Below are 8,089 nucleotides of genomic sequence, written 5' to 3'. Positions count from 1 at the left end.
CAAATAGATGACCACGGCTGCGGAGACTAGGTAGGGTCTTATTGTACAACAAACCTCACCACATCGATAACAAAATTTTCAGGAATATTTTAGCTAGGCGCATACAAGGTGGCATGCAGATGCAAGGTGGACAACATCAAACGTGTAGTATGAAAGGCGTTCTATTGCTACAAATACCCACGCTGCTCGAACAATTTTCGAATTCTGGGACGCCCTTGGTGATCGAGTTGTATTGTGGCAACTTGATCCTGCAAAGGCCTTTGGGCACGTATCATATGAAATCTTGTTCACCATCCTGGACAATATGAACATAGGTTGCGTATTTTTGAATGTGTAATATTGCCCTAAATAAATTGAACTACATATGTGATTGTTAGTAGTGAGACGTCAGATTTCATTTGCGCGAGTTGAAATGAAATAAAAGAAGCTTGAGGGTAATCTGAGAAGCACGCAACGAATGATCGAGAAAGTGCAATATAGCCCTAATGTTACGAGCAAGGTAGATTGCGGTATTGACTATCGAAGAACAGGGGTAGACGGTAAACAAGAGGAGGAACAAATAGATTTCGTGAGGCCATGAAATGAATAGTGCCGATAACCGCACATTCCACTAGAGTTACATACGAGTCCTGATAGAAGGGAAGTGCAGGTGAGGACACAGGTGGCTTGATTAAAAATTTGCAGGCATGATATGGCATCAGCAGGTGCAACACAGCGGCAATTAGACATCACTGCGTGAGGCCTTTAGCCGGCTGTTGACCGAAATAGGCTTGTGATTTGTACCTTAAGACTACTTCATGTATCCGGAATTGAAATGAATACTAAAGACTAAATTTACGGAGCACTTTGCAATAGCATGAATACTCTGCTTATCCGTTTCCTAAAGATGTAAAGAACATAGAATTTTAAACAGAGCTGCACAATAAAGTACGGAAGAGCTCTCATTGATAATTGTGTGCTTCTCCTGTGTAATATGACAAGCTTCAAAAATGACAGACCCAGTTCTTTTAGTCACTTTTAATTGTATGTATTACTTTACAGCTAACGTGTTAGCTGGAGTTCCGCTACAGGCACTGTAGCGGAAATGCCGTCAGTAGGAAAGTGCAGCCGGACTGTAGGTACCCGGCATCGCTAACAACTCCCTGTAGCGCAACCATATGAGCTATCCCAAAACGTCAACCAGACGCCAGTGGCGTTGGTAGAGCCAGCTCATTACACATGAGCATGTGTCATATGTAAATGAGAGTGCACAAGCACTAAACATGGATATAGTGCGGTATTTTAAACAGCTGTGATATAGCCAAGAAAATCATGGAGGAAGGGAAAATTTAGGAGGGATCATTACGTCACGCAGCCAGCCTTGGCGAGCGAACGCTTCGTGTAGCCAGCAGTGGTGGTCCAACACGTGACCTCCTGCGTCGAGATCACCGGAAATCGAGATTTCTCGAGAGGTTTGGTTAGCGGTAGTTTTTTTCGGCGCACGCTCGGCCGGCAGCTGCCCACATGCAGGAAGGAAAAAGATTTTTCTTTGTTTTGATTTTTTTTGTGTTTTCCCTTGTTTCTGTTTATTTCGAGAGTTTCAAATGGTTTCAAATGGGTACGGAAAAAAATAAACAGTGAGTACTAGAACCTACCGCGCGCTCTGACGTATCCTCCGTGGTGTGACGTTTTCACCTCGTGTTGGACCACCACAGTCGGCGTGAATCGCGTTGCGGTAGGCCTCCCTTCAATCTTTTTCCTTCCTCCATGAAGAAAATGCACCAGATTAACTGGAGTACTTGCATTGTGTTAAGAATATTTCGAACAGTGCCCAAACGGGCCGCTAGGAACTCCCTCTTAAGCATCTGCGTTTTTTATGTAAGATTTTCTCAGATGCTCATAAATGGGCTCCCCTGTGTTGAATACATTAAATTCTTCGTAATATTCCCAAGGTCGTCAAATGTATCGAATTATCGCTAAAATGTCTCCAAAATATTGCCAAAATGGCGCCAAATGCCAAGGCGATTGCGGTTTTTTTGTCTGTGCCCACCAGCGCGCCAGGTAAGGTTCACAATGTTCTCGGCCAGTTAGCATGTTCGCACAACGCTGGTGTACATAACGGTGTCCCATCAGGAGTTTGGAATTCTGATGAATCGTTTCTATGAATCATCAATAAAATTAGCGGTGCATATATATTGCACTATTGTCTTGAATACATACAAGTTAACGAAAAGATTACTATTTTAGGTTTAACGTCGGTTCTGTGTCCTTCAGAACGCTGCGTCTTGTAAGGGCTTTTGTAAAGTGAAGGGTCCTTAACTACATGTTTTATTTAAAAAATTTTCATCCAAGAAAGGTCATATAACACGTATATGTCATACTTATAACTATTATATGAAAGCATAACGTATTCCGTACATCAGTGCTAATATAAAATTATTGAATGTGTTGAATTTCTGGCATTGCGGATCTATAGGTATCTATAACACATCTTCCCATCATAACGTGAAAACAACTTACCTACAGCTAATTCTGATACTTGAGTTTTCACTGATATATCATTACTTTCTACCAAACAGAAAATGGATGCTATTTCAACAAAACGTGGCTCAGCCCGGAACACAAGGTTTACAGTACTCAGCCTTGCCAGATGGTAGAGTGCGATGCGAATCGAACCATCTATATAACTACGTAAGTCTTTTGTGTGCCTCACTCATAGTTCTACATAGTTACTACATAACCCGCAGGGGTGGCATATTGGCTTTGGCGTTGGGCTGCTAAGCCCTAGGGTGCGGGATTAAAACGCGGCCATGGCTGCTGCATTTAGAGATTTAGAGGGGAGCTAAGTGCAAAAACGCCTGTGTAGCTCGCGCTGAGTGCCCGGTAAAAAATCTTAGGTGGTAAAAATTATCCCCGTCTGCACCACTAGGGCCTGCCTCATATACGTTGTTTTCACACATTAAACCCAATAACTTCATTTTTCAATTTAGTAGCTATTGTTTTCGATTCTGATTGCTAAATAAAAAATCGGTGCACAGAAGTGCGATGTTCTAACCATCCAGCTTTTCAAAAACCATGCTTACTTGAAATTCAAGTTAACTGATTTTGACAGCGCTATCATCCTAAATGACCTTACTTTATGTTAACGTCATGGAAAATATGCGTTAATGCGTTGCGACTTTAATTGAATTCAACAATATTATTCTATCTCGTTTGTTTGTTCGAGCCAGTCGATCATTGCTATGTGCTGTTTTTCTAAGGGAAAATGAGTAACGGCCATCACGCATGCTGACAACTACTAATACACAAACAGTTATAGAAAAACCAATCCAGAGCAATAAGATACCTGAAAGGGCGAAGCACTGACATCACTATGAAGTGTCACACTAATACATGAAATAGGGCAGGCATCATTATGGGCAAATGCCGTAAAGGATTGCTAACTAATAAAACATTCAAGAATTCATCTTATGTTGAATGTCGACATTATTTCAATTAACCTTGAAACAATGTCGCGACTTCCCGCTGTTACAAATTCTTCACTTCAATTTTAGTCTCTGTAGGAATGATTCCTGTTGCCGACATCATCCCTGCATGTGGGGTCGATTTCTGTTACTGACATCTTCACATCTCTGTAGCTCAACGCTTCTAGCTCAGTGCATGCTGTCACCATTTCTTCACTTCATTCCTTTGTCCACACTAGCCAGTTCTTGGTACCATCTTACGCACCTCTGTGTGGCTTATTTGTTCTATTTTCTGTTCCCAACTTCTTTATTTTTCAACTCTTGTTCTGCTTGTTTATTCGGGCCCCTACGCAGTGGCATTTACCGAAGGAGACAGATTGGCCAAGAATTTTCACTTACCTATTGTGTCGCATGCCCACTATGTATGCATGTGTCGCATGCAAACAACCAGTAGCACATTTTAATGCCACAAGTTGTCTTTTATTTAACATAACTAGTGACACACGCCCTGGTGCACATGCCCAATAACCTTAGTTGTCTAATGTTCCAAAAATCCAGTGGCACACACCAAGCTGCACATGACCAACGACCAAGGTTGTCTGTTTTTGCACGTCGCCAGTGGCACACAGCCTGACGAACACGCAATATGACCCAATTTGTCTATTTTTACACCTATCCTGTTGAACTTACCCAGGGGTATATGTCCAATGATCCAAGTTCTATATTTTTGCACGTATCCAATGACACACACCCTGCGGTACATGCACAGATACCTAAGTTGTCTATTCTTACACGTATTCAGTGGCAAATGCGCAGCGGCACATTGTAGAACGATACAAGCTATTCATCTTGAAAGTGCAGTGCACGCACAAGAAACGAGGAGAATAAGGCAAAGGTAACAGACAGGCGCTGTCTAATTTCGCACGTATTCAGTCGCACACAAGCAGCTGCCCATTCACAATGGTCGAAGTTGTCTATACTTGCACGTATCTTGTGAAACAAACCTATCTGCACGTGCCCAATGACCCAAGTTATCTTTCGGGCAATTTGAGCACAGTGGCCCAAGTTGGCACGGTGAAACGATTGGACACGGTGACATGCAGAAAAAAGAAGGAACTTTTTACTCTGGTAATCACTTGAATACGTTACACGCGCCTGGATGTCCTGTAAGGGAGCTGACACGGTACCAGTGAGCAGTGGTTGTCACAACATTGGAGGGATCAGCAGTACCGCTCGTGGCGAGTGAGTGGGTATGTCCTCAACTGAATGGCCCGTGCTGCCGCTTCCTTCAACGTTTCCACTACGAGCGGCTCCGAAACACCGTAGCTCACCCGATATCTAACACTGTGTGCACGGGAACATGGTGCGCATCAAGCCAATAGCATTTCCGCCTCGTCTTCGCATGCTCGCCATGGAACGTAGCGCAGACCACGTGACATCAAATACACGGGGCACAGGCCAAGTGGCACTGGCTGCGTCATCCACGCATGCACGCTAACATCTTAGGCAATTCAGCGTCGCAGAGAGCGGCGGCGCAAGTTCTTCTAGATTGTGTACATATGTTATTTTGCAACATAAGTGCATGAGACAAGAGCACTTATAATACAAGTGTAGAGGGCACACATAATTAAAAGAAATGACTAATTTATATTATGGGCAATGTATTCATGAAGTACTATATGTGCATATTGTCGTTGTGTTGCTGACCGGAGCGTGGAAACGCAAGTGTCGAGATGTGGTAAATAATGTGGGGACCTTCTGGCATACTACATATGGTCGGTGGAATTGTGGCATTCTACGTACGAGCATTGCAGTGAGCCTTCCTACCATGCTCGATGAGGTAGCTTTGACGAACTTGCTAACAAAAATGGTCGCAGACGAAATGTAACTGAAACGCTGCCGCGGTTTCTTATTGTTCTTGACCGATTTTTATTGGCGGCCACTTGACTATGTTTTTCTGAATCATGTTCCTAGAAGAAGCGCTGTTGCGAAAATTGTTGCAGATAGACAGTCCCCTGACACGAGATACGTTTCATTAGCATCTTGACTAGCATTTTGGTGGCCTATCGAGTGGAGGCCGGTAGGCTGCCTTTATGCGTAAATTTTCCACGTTTTTGACAGCAGCATGGTCGGGATCGGCCCCAAATTTTGCGGAGACAAAACGTCAACATGTCACCGCGTCCTTGAGCATGACCTTAGTCTGACTTTGCCTGCGACTAGGCAAACAGTTGCTGCGAAATGAAAATGCGGCGTAACTGAATTCGCAATGGATGTACTTAGCGAGAGCCTAGAGCCATATAAATGACAAGCCGTCTTGCGGAAGCTCTGAGTGGAGAAAGTGACGATGAGGAAAGGCGCCACACATATGCAATTGTGGCTCTAATTTTTGAAGCAACGAGGCCCTGACACCTGCTGTCACCTGGGCTTTCTGACGTACAAGCAACACACCTGCAAAGTCTTCTATAAATGCCTGTCTACTGTTTCTACGGCAGACATTCATCACCTTTGCATTTCTGCTCTGATACAGAGGATATTAGTGCCAAAAATCTCAAGGAGGCGAAGATGAAGCCTGCTGTTCCAGAAGACTATACCGTGCCGTATAGCGTGCAGAAAATACGCTAATGCTTTGCTGCATTTGGTTAAAACAGGTTGCGTGAGTTTACTTTATTCCCCTTGTGCAAATTTCTAACTGCATGTGCACTACGAGAAATTCCACGAATACAAGAAAGGCAAGTGACACGGCGACTATCAAAACGACTTCTCTTAAAGGTGTCTGTTGCATCACGGTACAGGTCATGAATTTGCTTTCCTTGACTTTCACGACGCACGTTAACCGCACGATGGGACAATAAGATGTCATGTCAAGTGGATACTTTTAATGTAACCTATAAAAACCCCCATTTGTCCACTGCTCAGGTATCACGTAACTTTTCTGTGATTCCTTCGAATTGACAAGAAGCTTCCACCGGGTCTCCTAATTCGAAGATATACATCGGCCTCATTACGTGTGTTAGGATTGGGTATTAACGCGCACGTAGCGACCACTAGCGCACGTTCAATTTCCCGTGTGAAAGACTGAAAATAACTGTAAAAAAGGAAATATTTGAGTAAAAGGAACCCAGCTCGCAGCTGCAAGGATGGTGATGACTATGGGGTCCACAGCGTTCATACATTACTTATCCTCTACACCTACTTGTCTGCTGTGTTGTTGAAGGACCAAATATGCGAAGCTGTCCTTCAATTACAAGGAAATTAAAGATTTCGCAGCGTGTGTCATACATGTGCAAAAGAAGCAGAAATCAAACACCGCAGAGAAACATTTGCCTGGCTTTCAGTTTGTCCATACAACAATAAATGTACACTACTATATGTTGTTCCACTCAGAGATCACAAATGAATTCATACACCTATACAACCATTTTGAACAATGCCGAATTGCACGAAGTCTCTCAAGCTACAAACCAAAAAGCCATCTATTTGTTGTTGCTGCAGGTGTCCCGTGTCACCTGCTGGTTTTGGGTTTATATGCTTCCGCATTGTCAATGAAGAAATTATCTTCACATTCGCTATATAAGAAAATTATTGCTGTCAATGTTGAAATGGCATTTGAGAGAAATGGAAAGATAGAGAAATGAAATTCAGAGAGGTTAACCAGTGCTTCAAATTATAAAAATGTTTATTCTTCGCTATGGCAGCCCCGTTAGCTAACTTTCACTGCAAATAATAAGGGGGAAAGACTGGCAGTACGAGTCAGCCAGGATACACTGATAGCTAGTCACTTAAAAAGAAAATAATTATAGTTCTACAGACTGGTTAACCGGACAGAAGGTGGACATTGACAGGCCACATTCACTGCAGAGTAAATAACCTGTAAAATATCAAAGTAACAGAATGTCTACTTAGAGTGGAAAAACAAAGCCGATGAATTAAGGCAGGCGATAAAGTGGTCTATTTAAATTATCATGCGTGCAATGGTTTTTTAACGCGTTTTGGAAAAAATGCAGTTTTAGGGGGTTGAAGGGCATGCAATAAACGCAACCCCCCTCATCATAGCATGGTATATGTGAATATTTTACTATGGCTTGAGAATTCGTTAGCTTGCAGTTTACAAAACTAGGGCTGCTAGTGACGATCTGAGCAAAGCTCCTTCCTCTTTTATATTACAATCTGCAGGTGCCCTATAAAGAACCTCACTGGCTGCACACCTATAGTGGACAATAGACCCTTCCCCAAGTGCTGCCGGAGATGTCAGGATTGAAGGCAATAAACTTCGCACTATGGTCGCACATACCTTCGAAAGACCTAGATGTACTAACATATGACTATTACAGGCGGCCATCTTGACTGTTGTTTAAGAAATTCCTTCAAAAACGAACAGCGCATGAAATAAAGCTATCTTTATCCTTCGTCGGGGCTCCATTATTTGCTCAGAGAAAACTGCAATAAATACTGCAGATAATACCGTAGCTTTTCCATGCAGAGTGGGTTAAAAGATGGTGGTGTCCGATAATTCTTGTGCTGAAATGTGAGTAGCTACAATACAAACATTGTTTTATGGAATGATTATGCTAGAAATGCCTGAAACGCGTACTGATCACTAGTCAGACAGCATTACAAACTGTTACAAAGTAGGATTATATGAGTAT

At 42.8% G+C, this 8,089-nt stretch overlaps 1 long non-coding RNA gene across 1 annotated transcript; it reads left to right on the top strand.

Annotated features, from left to right (window-relative positions):
• Positions 1 to 2,552: 2,552 nt before the first annotated feature.
• LOC125945844 (uncharacterized) lies at positions 2,553 to 7,850 on the top strand. Its single transcript, XR_007467155.1, has 2 exons — positions 2,553 to 2,670; positions 7,617 to 7,850. It is a non-coding gene; the product is annotated as an uncharacterized LOC125945844 (long non-coding RNA).
• Positions 7,851 to 8,089: the final 239 nt, after the last annotated feature.

Source organism: Dermacentor silvarum, chromosome 5, assembly GCF_013339745.2.
Source record: "Dermacentor silvarum isolate Dsil-2018 chromosome 5, BIME_Dsil_1.4, whole genome shotgun sequence".
Taxonomy (NCBI): domain Eukaryota; kingdom Metazoa; phylum Arthropoda; class Arachnida; order Ixodida; family Ixodidae; genus Dermacentor; species Dermacentor silvarum.
Note: the sequence above shows the minus strand (reverse complement) of the source record. Positions and strands in the feature narration are given on the sequence as shown.